The sequence below is a fragment of the Onychomys torridus genome, chromosome 1 (assembly GCF_903995425.1).
Source record: "Onychomys torridus chromosome 1, mOncTor1.1, whole genome shotgun sequence".
NCBI lineage: Eukaryota > Metazoa > Chordata > Mammalia > Rodentia > Cricetidae > Onychomys > Onychomys torridus.
Genome location: NC_050443.1, coordinates 132,512,734 through 132,534,050, shown reverse-complemented (window position 1 = coordinate 132,534,050; position 21,317 = coordinate 132,512,734). Strand labels below are relative to the sequence as shown.

Here is a 21,317-nt window from a genome sequence, read left to right as displayed (position 1 = left end):
ATAGGAAGACTACTGATTTTTATGATTTTGTATCCTGCAAAATTTTGAAGGATGTTTATTAGCTATAGAAGTTTCTGGGGTGAGTCTTTAGGATCTTTTATGTATAATATCATATAATCTTTAAAAATTTCAAAAGTTGATTGTCAGAAATACCTGGAGATGAGATTAAATGATCCCCCCCCCCACCCCCACATGTTTTTGCTTTTTAATGGTCCTGGAAAATGAATCTAGATTAGTAAAAAAGCAAAGGAGACCATCATTGAAAAATGTGCTATCACCACAGGAGAACTCACTTTAAGGGACAGAGCATTTTGCACCTCTCTCCACAATGTATGAGAACCAGAAACTGGATGCTCATAACCAAGAAAGGCAGGATTTCCTCCAGCATTTCTCCCAGATCATTAAGGTGCTGACTGAGGATAAACTAGGCCACCGAGAGACAGGCAATGTCATTACCTAGCTCAAGAAGGTCCTAGAGTACAATGCTGTGGGAGGCAAGTACAATCAGGGTTTGACTGTGCTGCAAGCTTTTCAGGAGCTGGAGCTGGTGGAGCGGAGGAAACAGGATGCCGAGAGCAGGCCCTGAGTGTGGGCTGGTGTGTAGAACTGCTCCAGGCTGTTTTCCTTGTGTTAGATGACATCATGGATTCTTCCCTCACTAGATGTGCTGCTGGTATCCGAAGCCAGGCATAGGCTTGGATGCTATCAATGATGCTCTGCTTCTGGAAGCTTGCATCTACTGATTGCTGTAGTTCTACCGAAGGGAGCAGCCCTACTACCTGAACCTGCTGGAGCTCTTTCTGCAGAGTTCCTATCAGACGGAGACTGAGAAGGCTCTCGACCTCAACACAGCCCCCTGGGGCCATGTGGATCTTGGTAGATACACTGAAAAGAGGTACAAATCTACTGTCAAGTACAAGACAGCGTTCTGTTCTTTCTGCCTGCCTGTTGCAGCTGCCATGTACATGGCAGGCATTGATGGGGAGAAGGAACATGCCAATGCCATCAAGATCCTGAAGGAGATGGGCAAGTTCTTTCAGATCCAGGATGACTACCTTGAGCTCTATGGTGACCCCAGCATGACTGGAAAGATCGGCACTGACATCCAGGACAAGAAATGCAGCTGGTTGGTGGTTCAGGGTCTGCAGCGAGCCACTGGGCAACAGCGCCAGATCTTAGAGGAGAATTAAGGGCAGAAGGACCCAGAGAAGGTGGTGCGGGTGAAAGCCCTGTAGGAAGCGCTGGATCTGCCAGCTGTGTTCTTCAAGTATGAGTACTCTGAGGCCCTGGCCCCAGCCATCTTCTTGGAACTAGCAGAAAAGATCTACAAGCAGAGAAAGTGACCTCGAGATTGCAAAGGCTTGAAGGGAGGGGTCTCAATAAATTATTGTACTACAACAACAACAACAACAAAAGGAAAGAAACTTGCTATCAGTTTTAAAATTCTGGACAAGACCAATTCTTTGAAGTGTATATTGATTGTACATTAGATCAGTTTTAGATAGAAATGACACTTTAAAATCTGTTTTAAGTTAAACTCAGACCTCTATAAGTTTTATTTAGTGATTTTTGCTACTGATAACAGAGACTGAAATGGACTATCTTCCCTTCTTTCATGTGATGCTTGAGGCAGGAGAAACAAGGGGCTCCATTAACTCTTGTTGGGCTTCTTTCCCCTTAAACAGTTCTATTGAATTTTCATTGTAACAAAGTGAATTGTATAAGTTCAATATGTACACTTAAATAAGCTTTGAATTACCCTACAATAAGTTCTCTCAGCAAGTAGAATCAATCCAAACTATCCTCATGCTCTATTTCTTTATACCATTCTCCATGTGCTGAGCATTGCAAAATACGTTAGTTATATTGTGGGTAAGACAAATACATTGAGACTTATCTCAAAACATTATCACTATTAATGATCTTCTTTCCATAAGAAAACACATTCTAGGGGCTGGAGAGATGGCTTAGCAGTTAAGATCACTTTCTGCTCTTCCAGGGGTCTTGGGTTCAATTCCATCACCCACATGGCAGCTCCAACTCTAACTCCAGTTTCAAGGAATCAGGCAAATTCACACAGACATACATTCAGGCAAAACACCAATGCACATGCAATAAAAATAAATAAAACTCATTCTAAATTCTGCAACATTTATTTGAGATAGAATATTGAAACATTTCATTTGTGAGATGAATATCTTCCAGTTCCTTCTGTGGACCTTAACTGTATATATCTGGTTCCCACCTGTTCCAGGTATTATTTATATTCTCATAGACCTTTTTATACCACAGTCTCTATAAATCCAATCTACTTAACACCACAAAAAGAAGCTTTTTGGAGGCACTATTTTTAGAGAGTTATTAAGAAGCAGTTGTAAGCCATGGCCAGTATCACCATTGGCTGTGGGCATCACAGGAACCTGGGAAGGAGGGTGATAGTAGAGGGTGACATAAGATGCTGGGCTTACTTCAAGAATGAATAATTTTTATTTTCCACACTGCTGTTTATATATTGTTAGGATAGCTACTAGAGATAGTATATTACAAGTAGAGTTTGAGTGAAATACCTTTGACTCCCTTATCTGAGTTCTTCTTCTGCTCTTACATGGCCTTGTGAAGTTGTGTTGAACTGGAGGATATTCCTCGTAGGCTTTATATTATGCCTGAAGTTTTCTGCAATCACTGGATGAATTTGTCAGTCAGAATTTGTGTTGAAAAAAGGAACTGCAGACCATCTGGACCCAGCAGTACTAGAATGTGCCTGATGTCTCACTGCTTTTTATAAAAGATATCTTTCAGAAGCAAGCAATTATGACAAGCTTAGAATTTTGCATCCATTCTTAAAATTGTTGTGATTTGATTTTTTAAAGCCTTTTATTTTTTATTATATGTATATTGGTATTTTGCCTGCATGTATGTCATGTCTATGACCATGTTGTGCAATGCCAGCAGAAGCCAGAAGACGGTGCTGGATCCCTTGTGATTGAAATTCCATAGATGTGAACAGTCATGTGGGTGCTGGGAATGGAACCCAGGTCCTCAGCTGACTAGTCCCTTGATTCTTATTTTAGTGTAATATGAGTGACCATAGTTGTTATTATGATGGTGGGGTTTATCTTTATTTGGAACCAACTGCTAATGCAATTATAAGATAAGGTGCATTAGTTTGGTCACTTTATTGTGATTTCTGTGTCTGCATGCCTTTTATCCCAACACTTGGGAGGCAGAGGCAGGTGGATCTCTGAGAGTTTGAGGCCAGCCTGGTCTACAGAGCGAGATCCAGGAAAGGTGCAAAGCTACACAGAGAAACCCTATCTCGAAAAACCAATAAATAAATAAATAGATAGATAGATAAATAAATTTATTCTTTGAGACTTTTATTCATGTATACTTCTGTGTCTTTTTTTTTTTTCTCTTAATCCCAGCAAGATTTTGATGAAAGCTGTTAAGGCTCAAAACTATGGAAGTCAGTGTTGCATGCTCTTTACATGGATTTCCACATTTGGACTTTGTAGCAAGCTTATGAGCTACGTACGTGCCATCCTTCTAAACATACTGACTAGAAACTGATTTCCCAGGACCAAGATAACATGTTTAGGAGCACACAGTGAGACACTGAACTGTGCCTTGATCTCAGTCTGCATGGAACCTTTTACTTTATATAGTGTTTCTACTGTGCAGAGGGCCTTGCTTTGGCCATCGAAAGGACCTGGATTTTATTCTGGAGTCTATTACTAACACTGTTAATTTAGATAAGGCTTCTTGCTATGTTTTAAAACATTGTCTCTGGTAAATGGAATTAAAACCACCATCTGAGAGAAAATATGTTTGAATTAAAATCTATCCTATAATTCAAAAACCTTGCCTTTTAAATGCTGAGTGTTCCTCTGACCACTGACTTTTCTTTTTCTCTCTCCTGTTCTCACTTACACTTCTATGCCTAAGCATTTGGTATGTGCGATCCTGAACATTTGCTGAGTTTCACTGTTTTCCTGTTTAATAAGAAAAGTTTCATAATCTGTGCTGTTCATTTTAGTATCAGATTTGATTCTGTTTGCTTTGAGTATTTCAACAAGGTGAAGATGCATAAAAGAACAAGTGAGGAAAAGACTGAAATTAGAATCAAAGGCCTGGCATGGTTGAAGGCATGAGTGGTCTACTTAACTTGACTTTAGCTACTCACACCAGCAAAGGAAAATTCTTAGAAATTTCCTAACCACATAATGAGTTCAAAACTGAGGTTTAGGGGCCAGTGAGATGGCTCAGTGGGCAGACATTTGATGTAAAAGTCTGGTGACCTCTGCTCAATTTCTGAAACCTAGTTAAAGGTGGAAGGAGAGAATTGCCTACACAAAGTTGTCCTCTGAGCCCCGCACAAATGCTGTGTCACATGTGCTCACATATACACATCAGGCACACACATAAAATAATGATAACATTTTTTTTTAAATTGAGGTTTGAACAAAATTCTACAAGCTATTTTAACCATTGTTTATAGGTTTGGTGTGTCTATGTGTATTTGCATTATGCACTTGTGTGTGCATGTATGTGTGATACACATTTGAATGAAGAAAAGGTTAACAGTGCTTAAGAGCCATGTTGATTAAAGTTGGACTTCATTTCACTTTGCCTAAGTTTACTCATTCCTACTGAAAAGTGGAATCAAGACAGTCCCTACATCTGTGTTGCACACCCCTGGCTTGCCTGTGTGTGAGCTGACAGGAGTGCTCTCACAGTTTAACTGTGAGCTTGCTCTGACTGCATAGGCCTGTAGTCCTGAAATCTTCATATGCTTTTTTTTTCTCTTCATAAACAATACAAAGAAGTTGACAGGTCTGAAAGGGGCTTATGTGAAAAGATAATTAAGAGCTTTAGAGAGTGTCAAGAGTCAATAGCTCAGCACCGTCAGCACTCTGGAGTGTTGCAGGCTATAATTAGATGGCATGGAGGTGTAAGGCATGCTTGGCAGTTGATTCCTGCATGATCTCCAAGGGAAGAAAACAAAGAGCAGCCTCCATGAAATGTCAAGCAAAGTGGGGAACAGATGTCCAGGACTCAGTTCTCTCAAGGGTCTGCTCTCTTTTCTCAGATGGCATGATTTTGGTGAGAAGATTCTTTGCCTTTTGCTTGGTATTCATGTGGGCTAATTTGTCTGTGCTCAAAATTCCCCGAATCCTCCAGGATTTGGGCAGAAATCTTCTTCACTCTATGAATGAAGCATTCCTCAGTAGCTTCAAAGCATTGTCCTTATTATTGAGTAAAGTTGCAACTTTTTGACTTTTTTGTTTTGAGATTATAATTACAATATTTCTCTCCTCTGTTTCCTCTCTCCAAACCCTCCCATATGCCCATTCTTGTTCTTTTTCAAATTCATGACTTCTTTTTATCATTAATTGTTACATGTTAATACTACTGGTCAAAATTTGACCTTAAAAGTTTCTTATTATACTGAATCTTCAATTGAAGAGCAATGCTTAATTTAAAAATGTTGTATATTAAGTAATATGTCTATACTTATACTTTACTAAATACTTAAAACATGCCTATATAATTACATAAATCAAATAAACACAAATTTGGAGAGCATGTGACAGCAAGTTGGCTTGAAATTAACTGGTATGTTCTCAAAATGTAACTATTTGGAAAATTTATTTCTTGCCTCCAAGAAATCTGACTCTGATTAAAGAATAAACCCAGGTAGATCTACCAATTTTGATGTTTCATTCAAATCATTTTAAAATAAGAAATCATAAAACATTACAGATAAACTGAACTCATCCTCAGTCTCATTGCCTTTATTTATTCCAGGGACAATTACTTTAGTTACTTTTCAATAATCTGTATACAGCAGCCTGGGTAGCAAGCTAACTTACCAGGATGAGTTATTTCAGGCCAAGATGTTTCAATGCTTTTTTATATTCTAAAGTGTAGAAGAATTTTTGTGAAGCTCTCATTCTGTCTAACCCTAAACAGCAAGCTAGCCCAGGTCCTTAAAATATTGTTTTATTTCACTCAGAGCTGTGGCTTTGACTTGTAGTCCTGCCAAGCATTCCTTCCCCATCCAATTTTCTGCATTATCTCCATAGCCATTCCTCTTTTATTAGATGCTATCATGCCATTTCACGCATTCTAATGCTCTACAAAGCTCCTTGTTCTCTACATTAGTGGTCAGAAACAAAATCTAGTATTTAAGGTAGAAGCAGGGTCTCCCCAGTCTACTCCAAACCAACTTTTCAAGCTTGTTGTCATTAACTCTTACTTATGCATTGGTGTTCTTCCTGGACATCAACTGGATCTCAACCATGCCTTAGTTTTCCACAAGACTTTGCCTGCCAATAGAACTATTGTTGAACATCTAAAAATGGTGCCACCTGGATGAAAAATTACTCAACAGTTTGTGTTCTTCACTACTTTACTCCTCAAACTTTTCTAGGTGCTTTGATGACCAGTATGTTAACTAGCTCATAATAATTGCCACTGACCTAAGTATCTAACTCTTCAAACTTTGAACCTAAACAAGTCAAGGAAAATTAAACTCATTCCCCATTGTATCCCTGAGCATATCACAACAAATGGTTTTTGCAATTAATAGAGTGGAAGATGACAAAAGAAGTTTTATTTCTTATTGACTTTTATGCTTCTTACATTCAGAATAGCATTTGATACACACAAAATGCTTATGAACAGGATTTAATATATCAGAGGTTGTCAAACTATGTACTATTGATTGAATATAGCCCATCATTTGTTTTAATAAGCAAAGACATATTGGAACACACCCACACATTCTTTTATGTGTTGTTACCAGTGCTTTAGAAGAGAATTGAATATTGCAATGCATTGTATGACCCACAAAGATTAAATATTTCCTAACTATCCATTTCCAGAAAAGGCTTTCTGACCAAATGAATGAAAATGGGCTGTGCATTAGGGAGATGCAAGATCAGGCAATAGTACAAATTATCATCCAAATTTGTCATTTTAGAAGATTTTTCTGTCTTCATGTCTATCGACATGAAGATAGACATGTGTGCAGTTATTACCAGCATCTGTGCCTTCACTTGATGATGTGTGATGATCATTCACCACCAAAGATAATTTGGACAGATACTTGGGATCATATCTGTTCATATATACATATACATATATACATGTATACATATGTGTGTAAACCCACATTTATGCATGCATATCCATATACTCATATAAAAATATTTAACATATGTACATATTAACATAGGATTTTTGAAAATTCTCAGCAATATAAAGAAAAAATGATCATTCCTTAATCATACAACTCAGTGTTTTAAAAAACATATAGATATATTTCTCTGATTACTTTTAAGAACTCAGCAAGAAATTCCAGGTTTGCATACATATATTCATTACCCGCTGAACATCCAAGACTGACCTGCACATAATTGCAAAGAAAGAATATTATAATTCCATTAAAATGGTGGCATTTATTACATGCTAATGCATGTTTTCCTAAAACTCCATTATGATATGAATATGCAATAACCTACATATTGCCACAGAAAACATCTCCTTAGAAATGCAATATAGCCATATAGTTTTTAATCTGATCTTTAAAAGCTTTCTGTGGGAGAAAATAATTTTTCCAAATAAGATACATTATTAGAAACACAACTCTGTAGCCAATTCTCTACATCATCTGATTTATTTTAATTAGAGGTTAGCTGCCGAATGTGATTACAGCAATAATTATTACAAAACCAGTCACCCACGTTTCCATTAACATTCCACTTGATAGTTAGCAATAAGCAGAAATAAAATATTAGGACTTTTAAGAGAAGAGATTACCAATTAGTACAATTCTCCACTGGCACAAGATAATTATTAATTATACTCATCATGATAATTATTCACCAGCTAAATTCACTGGGCTACCTGTGTTCAGGTTCTCTCAGCTCTGCACCCTAATACCAGCTTCTTATCTGCTCGGAAATCCTGAAGCAATGTTTGTATTAAATGCACAGTTGACTGAACACCAAATGGAAAAGTAGTCACAAAGGGGCAGGACAGATCTCCATTTCATTAAAGGATTCCTTCTCTGAAGGGCAAAATGAGGTAAGGAAAGCAAAATTTACACCATAGGAAAAGTACTAAAGTTCTAATAGTTACACACATGCTTGCTGATCACACACAATCAAATTGACCCTAAACAGCCCTCTCCACAGCAATGTTCATTCTTCTGAGATGGCCACTTAGACCCATACCACACTGCTTATTGTAAAGAAAACAAACTAAATGTGGCAGTTGTTGACCACCCAAGGACTGGTACTATTTTTGAGGAGACACTGATATTTGCAGGCATTGTGGTTTCTAACATACATTCCTGCTGTGCTGAAACACAAAGCTATTATTTTGCAGTTTATATGTTCCTACATGTAAATGCCTGTATAAACCACCGTATTCTGCTCTGAGTTTTCTTTATCACATGGAAAGACTTTCTAGAAGATTCACAGGAAACAAGCACCAAAAGACACTGCAAGAAGGGCAGTTTTCTGGACCAGATAGCACTAGGGTGGCAATCAGGTGAGTCAGAGCTGCACCACTCTTGGGTTTTCAAGGGAGATTATTGGACATTTCTCTTTTTGCCTTGTATGGGGGCTGTTATTAGAGACACAGTAGATTGTATGTGATATGGTTTTCATAAGGTATAAAGTGTTGTTCAAATATAAGGCAACCTTTAATAATCCAAAGGAGCCGTTAACAGAGGATTAAATGTTTCTTTACAAAATAACATGAGAATGTTACATAACACGTGATTTACGATTTTATTCAGTAAACAAAAATGTAGCATTGCCGAAAACAAAACAAACAAAAGCCTACTGTTTGGAAAGATACTGGAATTTCTCAAATCTCTCTCTGAATTAGCAAACATTGATAGAAAGTATAAAGGAATCCATCCCCCACCTTGAGCGTGTGTGTGTGTGTGTGTGTGTGTGTGTGTGTGTGTGTGTAGAGGCAACAGAGAGCTGGTGCTTTGGGGAGGAAGAACATAGTGTCTCTCTGTCTCTCTCTGTCTCTGTCTCTGTCTCTCTCTCTCCCCATGGTGGGTGGAGTAGAATGTCCCTGAGAGCCTCTCTCAGAGGGCAGATGGGCTGCATTTGCCAGCAGGAGGCATGGACCTGCTGTAGTTGTCTCTCTATGACTGCACTGAATACTGCCTTACTGATTCTAAATAAAGGGAAAATAAAGTAAATTCCAAGTGATTCTTTTCATTGCTGCTGGTGTTTGCTGCCAATGTTTGCCTCCATGCTTGAAAACACGGACAAAGATTTGTCATTTGCAAGTGCTCTGTTTCTCATGTTTAAATAACTCCTCCCGTTCTAGTGGCAACTGAGCTGAGCTGGGGCCCTCCACTAGCTCTGGGAGGGAGAGGCACATTTGCTCAACAAACATATTTAAGAGTAAAAAGAAAGCAGTTTGTAGCTTGGCATTGGGTAGTGCTTACTCATGTTCCAAGATTCATAGGAGAAACAAGACAGATGTGGCTCAGATTATCTTTGGATGTTTATCACTTTAAGCAATTGGAAAGCCTAGTTTATGTAAATTTCAGTATTATTAAAGACTCATACATACATTAGTCATTCTTGGTATTTAATTCTGTTGCAATTTAAAAGAAATAGATATCTATTCTAGGCCAAATTTCTGAAATATCTGAGGAAAAATTTATATATATATTCTAGCATTTTTCTTAGGAACTGGTTATGTTTAGCAGCTTTTATGAACACAATAATAGTAATTTAACCAACTAATTTACCTAAAATCATTTTATTCCAGAACCTAAAAGTCATCCTAAATAAGAATTATCTTTGTCTAAAATGTTACACGAAAACAAACACTTCTAGTTTATTTTGAGAGGAGAATTGAGGATTTCATGATGAGCCAACACTTGGTAAACTCTTAAAGATGTGAGGGGGAGAGACCTGCCTGTACTGAGAGAGGGAAACAAAGTAAAGAGCAGGATTTAAAATTGTATCTCTTTCCAGCAACTGTGGGAGAAAACTACTGCCCTTTAATCCCTGTGCACACAAATAGTGGCACTTCTGCATCACCTGCCAACCTGGGGTTTTGTTTATAAATTACTGTCACAGGTAAGATGTGGAGAGAGCAATTTATGCAAATTTTGTCCTTCAAATTGGAAGAAAGTTGATAAAAGATAATATCGAAAATATTTTTTAAGTTTAAAAGTTAGAAGTATTTTTGTTGACTTAAGGTTCTTGGATTAAAAGGATGACCTGGAAACTATGACTAGGAATTTTTCATAGATTTCTTGAAGTTTTGAAGGCAACTGCTTTTTAACAGTGCATGTGAGTGCGGGTAAGTGAGTGGACAGCTTTGGACAAGAGTGTTTCCTGATTCTGTAACAAGTAGATTAAGAAGTGACTTGCTACTCACCTGGAGGTTTTCCTGAGTGATGGAGCTCTAGTTTGTTTATGTCCAATCAGAAGGCTCCAGCAACTGGAACACAGACAACCTAGAAGCATCCACATACTCCCTCAGCAGCCACCTGTTGCCAATAGCTCTAAGTCTAGGGCCAGAGCCTTATGAGCCCCCCCTCTGCCCATGCTTGAATTTGCACTAGCTTATTTTATTTGGGTCTTATACAGGGAACCATAGCCACTATGAGGTAATGAGTAGGTAATGAGAGTTGTGTCTTGTCAGGAAGACAGAATATCACAACACTCCTTACCATCCTCTGGCTCTTATGTTCTTTCTGACTGCTCTTCCATGGTGTGTTGTTGTTTGTTTTTGTTCTTTTCTGCCTTGGCTTTTTTGTGGGGCCCACACCCAGCTCCCAAATAAATCACACATGCAGGTTTATTCTTAACTATAAATGCCCGGCCTTAGCTTGGCTTTTTTTCTAGCCAGCTTTTCTAACTTTAAATTGTCCCACCTACCTTTTGCCTCTAGGATTTTTCTTTTCCTGGCTTCTGTAATCTCACATTGACTCTTATTCCATGGCTTACTGGGTGGCTGGATGGCTGTGTGGTTGGCCTCCAGTACCCTCCTCTCCTTGTTACTTACTCCTTGCTCCTTTCTCCTCCCAGATTTCTCCTTCTATTTATTCTCTTCCTGCCAACCCCACCTGTTCTTTCTCCTGCCTAGCTATTGGCCATTCAGCTCTTTATTGGACCATTAGGTGTTTTAGACAGGCAAAGTAACACAGCTTCACAGAGTCAAACAAATGCAACATAAAAGAATGCAACACATCTTTGTATCACTAACAAATGTTCCACAGCATAAACAAATGTAATACATCTTAAAATAATATTCCACAACAATGGTGTTCACTGAGCCTTAGTGGGAGAAATGATATAGATGTCCAACTAAGTCTGAATTCTCACAGTCACTTGTTCACAGCACTTTGGCCAGTTATTAGTCTCTTCATTGATCACTGTGCCCTGCAGAAAGGTTGATAACAGCATAGATCTATGGTTATAAATAACAGCATTTAAAAGGAAGTTTGACAGAAGGACCATTTAGCACAATAACAGTAGTAGGTTACTCCTAGAGCATATGACTTTCAGCCATAGATTTGATCAGATTTACAGTACCAGGCATGGATTCCCTCCAACGTAGCAGACCTCAAATATAATGTTGAAACAGTTTATTTACCCTCACAACAGACATACAACTATTGCATTAGTTTGCACATCTTGCATGGAAACTTGGTATTATAGCATGCCCAATCCATCATTGAGTAAGATCATTACTACCTTTTCTCTGCCAACAGCCAGTAAAATGCTTTCTGGCATTATAAAAGGTAGCCTGCAAGGAGGAAGTGTCCTCATCAGTTCAATACTGATTTTTATATATCTTACAACCTGATAGTGTGGGTGTCTTTTGTGATATGGTCTTACCATCTAGTTATGTTGAGCAGCCAATAACAATGCCAATAGCCTGTGCCAGTTTGGAGTTCTCAGGAGCCTCCCTGACCGTGTCTGGTACTGGGGGCTTTCATTAAATAATCCATGTCTTCTGGGATCAGCACTGTGCACTGATGCAGGTGGTCCTGGGGGCTTTATAACAAAGCAGGATGAGCAAAACATGGAGAACAAGCCAGTAAACACCGTTTCTCCACAATCTCTGCTTCAGTTCCAACCTCTAAGCTCCTGCTCCAGTTCTTGCCCTGGCTTCCCTCAGTGATGAACTGTGACATGGAGTAAGCCAAATAAACCTGTTCCTCCACAAGTTGCTTTTGGTCATGGTGTTTATCACAGTAATAAAAAACAAACTAGAATAAGTGATGTTCCTAGTTTCTACTCTCACCAACAGTGTACAAAGCCTCCCTTTTCCCCACATCAAAGCTGTCATTTGTTGTCCTTGGTATTCCTGATCTTGGCCATTCTGACTGCAATGAAATGGAATCTTAAAGTAGTTTTAATCTGCGGCTAAGGGAAGTAAACCCTTCTGAAGGTTCTTCTAGCCATTGATGTTTCTTCTTTTGAAAACTTTCTGTTCAGTTCCATAGTCCATTTTTAATTGCATCATTTGTTTTCTTGCTGTGTAAATTGTTGTCTTTGTGTATTCTAGACACTAATCCTGTGTGGTATGGGCAGTTGACAAGGATTTTTCTCCCTTCTGTGGTCTGCCTCTTCACTTGAGTGACAGTTTCCTTTCCCATATAGCAGCTCTTTAGTGTCATGAGATCTTGTTTGTTGATTGTTGGTCTTACATTCTGAGCGACTACAATCCTATTCAGAAAATCCTTACCTGTGCCTTTAAGTTAATAAAATTTCCTCTAGCAGTTTCACAGTATCGGGTCTTATGTGGAATCCATTGATGGTTGAGTTTTGTGAAATGTGAGAGTTAAGGATCTCCCTTTTCTTCCTAATTTCGTTAATTTGTGTCTTCTCTGTCTTTCTGTTAGTTTCACTAAGAGTTTGTCATGCATGTTCGTCCTTTCAAAGAAACAAATTTTCATTTTATCAATTCCCATTTTTAAACTTCTACTTCATTAATTTCTGTCCTATATTAAATTTTTTATTAATTGTATTACATGTATTTATGTGAATGTGTACATGTCTGTGTGAGTGTATGCCATATGTGTGTGGGTGCCTGCAGAGACCTCAAGAGGGTGATAAGATCCCCTGGCACTGGAGTTAAGAACAATAATGTGCCACCCAATGTGGGTGAAGGGAACTGACCTTTGATCTTCTGAAAGAGCAGGAAATGCTCTTATCTGCTGAGCCACCTCTCTAGTCCCACCCTCATTTTGATTATTTTTCTCCATTTAGTGTTTTGGATTTTGGTTTGTTCTTGTTTTTCTAAGGTCTAAAGCATATCATTAAACTAAAGTTGAATTTAATTTGTGTTCTCTCTGGGTTTTGCTTTTTATTGTTCTTGTTTTCTTTTGTGAGACAGAGTTAGACTATGTAGTCCTGGTTGGCTTAGAATTCACTGTGTAGATCAGTCTGGCCTTGAACTCACAGGGGTCCACCTGCATTTATGTCCTGAGTACTGAGATTAAAGGCATGTGCCACCATACCTGGTCTCTGTTATTTTTATGCAAGCATTTACTGCTATAAACTTTCTTAGGTCTACCTACATTGTGCACCATAGATTTTTGGTTTATTGTTTTAATTTGCATTCAATTTTAGAAATATTTTTTAAATTTCCTTCTTGATTTCTTCAGTGACAAATATGTTGTTTGGACTCCATGAATTTGCACCTTTTCTGTAATCTTTATTGCTGCTGATATCTACCTGTATTCTTTCATGGTCAGATAAACTACAGCATGTCATTCAAATTTTCCTCTCTTTGTTGATCCTTACTTTGTGTTCTAATATGTGATCAACCTTGGTAAAAGTTCCATGGGTTGCTGAGAAGAATGTGTATTCTTTAGTGCTTGGATGGGATATTCTCTAGATTTCTCTTAGACCCATTTGATTAATGAAGTCATTTAATTAACTCCAGTGTTTCTCTGTTTAAATTTTATCCTAGTAATCTATCTATTAGTGAGAGTGGGGTATTGAAGTCATCCACTGTCACTGTGTTGTGATTAATCTATGGCTTTATATCTAGAACTATTTGTTTTATGAAACTGAGTGAACCTGTGTTTGGTGCATATATGTTTAAAATTGTAATTTTCTCTTGATGAATTGTTTTCTTAATGAGTGTAAATACACCTTCTTTAATCTCTCTGACAAGTTTAGGTTTGGATTCCATTTTGTCAGATATTGAAATAAATATGCCTGCTTATTTCTCATTTTCATTGGCTTGGGATACCTTTTTCAGCCCCTTTGACTGAAGGTGGTATGTGTCCTAAACAGTGAGGTATATTTTCGGATGCAGAAAAAGAAGAATCTTGTTTTCTAAAGTATTCTGCTAGCTATTTTTTTTATAGAGTGAGATTTTTTTTTGATATTTAGATTAATTACTGAACACTACATATTAATTCTAGACATTTTGTTGATTTTGTGGTGTTTTTGTAGACTTTTTTTTTCACTTTTGAAAAAGAAATTTAATTGGGAATAAGGAGTCCAGGAGAGTAGCTCCTTCTACCAGGGTGGAGAGAACAACTCTCAATTGACCAAGCACAGCAGTTTATATAGGATGTTTTGGGGATGAATTCAACCAACCAGTTTTTTTTTTCTGCCCAGGGAGTTACCAGTTTTGTGGTCTAGGGACAGAGATGGTCCTGATTACAGAGAAAAATTGTTTTTGTTTCACTTTTGACGCCTTCTGCTCAACTCTCCTGACAACATTTATTTGTCCCACATGGTCTCTTGGGTGTGTTTATCCTTCTTTGTAGAATGAAAGATTCCTTCTAGTATTCTTTATGTAGATGACTTAGTGTTCAGACCATGATTTAATCTGTTAGTATTACAAAAATTTTAATTTCTTCTTTAATAATTTTCCAGGGTAAAAGTAGTCTCAGCTTTCTACTGTGGTCTGTCAGAAGGAGTACATCTTTCCAGATCCATCTGGCTTAAATATGGATTACTCAAATGTTATTTTGACGGACCTAGCTTTCTTTAAAACCGACTTATCACTTCTTTTTTGTAAGTTTTAATATCTATATCTATAGCTAGAGTTTTTCTACCTGGCCCACAGTCAGGACAAATCTCTCTCATCCACCAGGCCCATAGACACTCAGAACCAACCAAGTAAACACACAGAAACTTACATTGTTTACAAACTGTATGGCCGTGGCAGGCTTCTTGTTATCTACTTCTTCTATCTTAAATTAACCCATTTCTATAAATCTATACTTTGCCACGTGGCTTGTGGCTTACAATTACCTTACATCCTCCTTGTCATGACTGCGGCTGGTGGTACCTCTCTTCACCCAGCCTTCCACTTCCCAGAATTCTCTACTCTCTTGTCCCGCCTATACTTCCTGCCTGGCCACTGGCCAAACAGCATTTTATTTATACAGAGTGATATCCACAGCACTTCCCCTTTTCTTTTTCTTTTTTTTAAAGGAAGGTTTTAACTTTTCCATAATAAAATTACATATAACAAAACAATTATCAAGCAAGAATTATAGTTATAATATCTAGTCTATTTGTTTTGGCAAAATTAAACAAAATATTTTATCTATCCTATATTTGTGAGTCTAAGGTTTTATATCTAACTTATCTTTTATCATAACTGAGGAAATTTTAACTATCTAGTCTTCAACCACATCAAAGACCTCAGAAGGATATATTATTTATTACCTGAGAACTGGGAGAAGGATGTAAGCAACTGGCAGCCTGGACAGTCACCAAATATTCCTTTGTAAAGTTGGGGCATTTGTCTTCAGCCCACAGGGCTAGAGTCTCTCAGTCACTTCTCTCAGTGTCCTATAGAATGTCTGGCAGTTTCCTCTACGAAGCAGGAACCTGAAAGACCATTTTGTCAAGCAAAGTTTAGTGGTCACCTTTCTATGGGTCCTGCATGTCCAGTTGACCAAGCAGTCCAGGCAAGAACAGTTTCTTGTCCAAATGGCTATTTTTGCCAAGTTGAAGATAAGATATGAAGTTTCTTCAATGCCCATCCTCCTCTCTAAAGTAAATTGGTGCTGCCAGGAGCAGACATGTCTCACTGTCCAGAAAGTCTAAATTTTAAAAATATTTTAAATGCCATATTCTGTAGCCCTTTGAAGTGTTTGAAGATTACCTGTCTATCTGAAATATATCTGTGTATACCTAGAAAACTTAACATGACTATAAGTTTGACTATCATGGAAGACTAATTGATCTGTATTTATTAATTATCCATTACAATCTAAATGAGTTGTATAAACATAATACCTCAATGAGAGTAGAAATATATATACAGTATAACAAAATTAACTTTAAGTTTGTATCAATAGACTAAAATCTATAGCAATGTAAAACATTTTAAACAAGTTGTTGTTCTTTAAAAGTTCATTAATCTACCCTTTCATCCTATATCTATATCATATGCCCTTTTTTTTCTTTATAAAGAGATTGCATTTAAAATCAAGCTGTTTTAAATAAAAAATATTGTTTTTTTAATGTCCCACACCAGAGGGCTTTTCTGATTTGGGACACAAAAATCTCTTAACCATTTTTTTTTTTTTAGCAATATGTCTGGGTTTAGAGAAGGAGTGAGCCAATTCCATCTCCAAAGCCAGCTTGATAATTTTGGGAAATTGGGTGTAGTTTTTCTTACTACTTCCTACTGGATGAAGGCGCTGTATCTTATGGAGACACAAAGAAAATTTTAGGATTATGGAGTAGTCTTTGAGGGTAAACCTCTGAGCCAGTTGCCTTGAAACCATTCTGGATGTTGGATCATCTGGGTCATGGTGTCATTGGAGACCTTTCAGGTGGTCTTGGCTGATCAAACCTGATGTATCTTAATCTGGAACAAACCCATAGCCTCTGGCTTTCTGTGGAAACAAAAGCAGAGAACCTTTTCCAAAGCAACATATCCTTATATCCAAATTTTGAAGTCAAGGTACCTTTAAAATTTACATATTCGTTTAACTCAACAGCTTTTACTATCAAATCTTTTTCTGTAGTTAAAAATCCCAAAGACAACACAAACCAGATTCTCTGTTTAATATCCATCTTTGTAAGACTGAAATGCCACTGTGGCTGCTGGCTCCACCCACCTCAGCTTCCCAACATGGCGGTGGTATAGTTTATCGCCAGCTCTGGGTCTGGAGGCATGTGTACCATCAACTATCAGAAGCAATTCTACCAAAGCAGTGCATAGCCCAGAAACTTTTTTTTTAAACTAGCAAAGGCTAAATCCACCAAGCAGCAGAGTTAAGTGCCGCTTGTAGACTCTTCATTCCTGCCACACTGTAGGTCAGATGCACACCAGGAACCTGCCATAGTAGCTCAAACTAGCAGGCTGCTGCTAACTTGAGACAGACAACTAGAAAGCTGTTTTTAGTTCCGTTTTAGAATCTTATTTTGTCGAGTTTTAGGTGGAAACTCTTGCCAACACGTTGGGCGCCATCTCTCTCTCTCTCTCTCTCTCTCTCTCTCTCATTTCTCTCTCTCTCTCTATCTAAATATTTTTATTGTTTGAGAATATCATAATGCATCATTCATACAATGTATTTTAATCATATGCACTCCTCATCTCTCTCCCTAAGTCCTTGCAAATCCACCTCACTCTAACTACATGTCTTTGTCTTGTTTTTATTTTATAATCTATCATATCCAGTTTATGCTGCCTATATACAACAGGGATGTGGGGGTGGTCCACTGGAGCATAGTCAATCTACCCTCTCCTTGTTGTATTATTGACTAACTTAAGCTTGTGCAATAAATACCTCCATCATCTTTAGTGTTTTAACTATAATATGTCACAGGGAAATTCTCATGTGGTTCTGCACATTTTGTGTTCTAGTGGCTTCATTTACATAAATATACACCTTTTTCTATTAAATTTGTGAAATTTTCCTACGTGATTTTATTGAAAATAGTTTGTGTCTTTGGTACGGTATTATTTTAAGACTATGAGTTTTAAAATGTCATCTTTTCATAGTGTTAAAAAGCTTTCCCAAGTTCAATTCATAATTGAAAATATTATTGTTGAACTTTACTGGGTGTCTAATTCCTCTACCTTGTTTTTTAAGTACTAATACTCTTTTTTTTTCTCATGTTCTATTCTACTGGTGAAGCTTTCCACTGAGCTTTTTATTTGGCATATTGTGTTTTTCATTTCCAGGATCATTTCAGTTTGGCTTTTGAAAATATTACTATGTCTTTATTTAATTCTATTTTATACCTTTTATTGATTTCCTTATTTCATTTAGCTCTATGAGTTTTTCCTCTTGGAATATTGTCCATTCATATCTTCTTTACATTATTTGGGCACAGATATCATCATTCTTTGTCTGGGATTTCATCCAAGAAGTTCTCATTGAGGTTGTTATTACAGAATGGCTAATTTTTTTTTAAGAATACATCTGTCCTTGGTTTTTCATATATTTTTTTATTATTGCATGGTGACATACACACCTAAAGTTAGTTTATTGGCTGAATCTTTCTTTTTGAAATTCAGGTCACCTTTCTTTTCTCAGAGGAAATATTTGCATTGTTTAGGATATTACTAAGTTGTAGTAGGACTGAAGTTTCATTTACTATATCTTTGGTCTTCTCTGAGAGTCAGCTACTATCTGCACTATTCAAGGGTCAACACACACCCCTGACTTGTCTGTGTGGTGTGACTCTCCACACTAGATAACTTACCCTGGGCCAGCTCTTCTATAGTTTCCCCACAATTGTTTAGTGTCTCTGTGTGCCAGGGTGTCTCAGCCTATATTAGTTATGACCTCCTATCTGTTTCTACAGCTTTTGCCAGGTGTTGTAGGATCTGCAAACTGGAGTATCTCACATTGGGTCAACTTTAGTTTCCTCCCTGGGTCCAGAGCTTCCTTCAAAAGTTGTATAACAGCTTTGCTCTTCCTCTACCTCTGCCTGTTGCCTTAATCTGAGTCAATTTCTGTTCTCTCTTAAGGTCTACAGCTTCAACTATGAGTTGTAAGCTTCTCCCAGCCTATGCAACTTACCATGAGTCAACTCCATTGCCCCATCTCCTGGACCTGTAGCTTTTTCCAAGAGTTATGCACCTTAACCACTCAATATCTTTATTTTGGAACTGTAAGTGAGCTCACTTTGAATAAAGAATTAGAGGAAAGTTTGAGGATAAGACAAATTTGACTTCCCCAAAGGATACCAGCACGTGTGACAACAGCTTTTCATCTGTCTATAGTAGCTGATGCACTTCAATTGGCTGTGGAAGATGGTACTCTTCAGTTGGTTGTAGAGGATGACACTGCTGCTCATGACAGCAACTGTGCTCTATATAGTATTTAAATTGCTTTATTTTCCAGCAACTAAAAGTAGTAACTAAAAGATTAGTGGGATTGAGAATAGGTTCTACAAGTTATAGATTTCTATTGACTTGCTAATTATTTTTTAGTGTAAAAATACTTTGAGCAAAGTTTCAAAAAGAATTTAAGTTAATTATGGAAATTATACAAACAAGTTTCTTCCCAGTCATTTTTACTTATTTCTTAAGTATTTAAAATGAACTTTGTTATTTCATAGTCATTAAGCAACACCATTCAATAGTAAATGATTAGTCATTATTCACTTTTCAACAGCTTTGAAAAGATTTCAGGAAACACTATTTATGAATGAAAATCTTTCAGAAATGTTTCCTCAGTGGTTGCATTTAATCTTATTTAAAACATTATGACTGAAAAGGCAACCTATTCTCTTTCTTATTGTTCTCTAGTCTTCTGCAGAGACCATCATGTCAGTTATTAGAGCTCAAAGCATCTTCTTTCCAAGGTCTCATCTCAGAAGCAGATGTGGCTCATGGCCTACTGGGTCCTGGGGTACAGTCTACTCTAAATGATGATACAGAATTGTCACAAACTCATATGATTCATTGTGAGGCCACCCTATTCCCACACCTAGATACAAGTTCTTTAAAAAAATATATTTAAAGAACTACTTATTTATCTTATGTATATGAGTGCTCTATTCACATGCACAACTTTATGCCAGAAGAAGGCATCAAACCCCACTATAGATGGTTATGAGCCTCCATGTGATTGCTGGGAATTGAACTCAGGACCTCTGGAAGAGCAGCCAAGGTTATAACTGTTGAGCCGTCACTCTAGCCCCTAGATAAAAGTTCTTTATATCAGTTTTATTGATTTAATAAGTTGGTAGAGATGATGAACTATAGTACAAATACTTATATGCTGTAAGGTGTTTATAATGACTGAGTATAAGACAATTTATAGAATGCCCAAAATTAGATTGAATTTTCCCTTCAAATAGTTATTTGAGCATCTATTTTTAATCTACCTATTTCTTCACCATACCTCTATGAGACTTGGGGTATTTTGATAGTCTTTTCCATCTTCAATGATATTTCTACACATGTATTATTTATTTCCTCATAACATTTTAATAAACTGGGCATACATCATAAACAACCAGTCTTTGAGAAGAGTCATTATATGAAATAGCATGGGAAAATGCATACTGTTTCACATACTAACAGGAAACTTAGTGGAGTGATTTTTTTTCCTTTTGTCTTGCTGCAATTTAAAAGCTTTCTGCCAAAACTACTGAAATATATACTTCTGAATTTTATAACATGATAATGCAATCTAAATAGAAGTTAACTGATAGCTTTTCAATATCAACATTACAATATGGCAGTTCAGAATGGTAAATGAAAGAAAGCCAGGTCTTCAGTTAGGCAGATTGAAGCACTACATAAGTAAAATACCTTAAGAATTTAAACATAGAAAACGTTCCAACAGAGCATTTCTCAGGAATGCAAATGTCAGTTTTGTGTACAGTTGCTCAGTATTTACAAAGGTTCTTGAAAGTATGAAATCTTTTTGCATAAAAAATATGAAATAATGATGTATACAGTTGTATAATAAAATGCCTTCCATGTGCTTTGGAAAACATACCTTATTTGGTAAAGAATATATCTAGCATTGTAACATATAGTTTTAAAATCCTTCTAGAACATGTGCGTAAGGATTTGCAAACCTACTGGAGCCACACAAGAACTAATGAGTAATGCCCCAATTCATCTAGAGATGAATAAAAACTGGAAAGCAAATGCTTTGTCTGAGAAAGAACATGTTACTTCCAGGATATGTGTTGTGTATATTTGTGTGGGATGTTGTTCACAAGGGAGATCTCATTTTAACAATTCCTTAGGAACTGAAGGGAGACCACACAGGCAAACATGGAAGCAAGATTCTTGAATCTCCCACTTTAAAAGTCCTTAACCAGTTCGCATCTGGGTTCTAATTCTATTACTGAAATGTA

At 37.2% G+C, this 21,317-nt stretch overlaps 1 pseudogene; it reads left to right on the top strand.

Moving 5' to 3' along the window:
• The first annotated feature begins 328 nt into the window (after positions 1–328).
• On the top strand, positions 329–1,343 carry LOC118577954 (annotated as a pseudogene).
• The last annotated feature ends 19,974 nt before the right edge of the window (positions 1,344–21,317 follow it).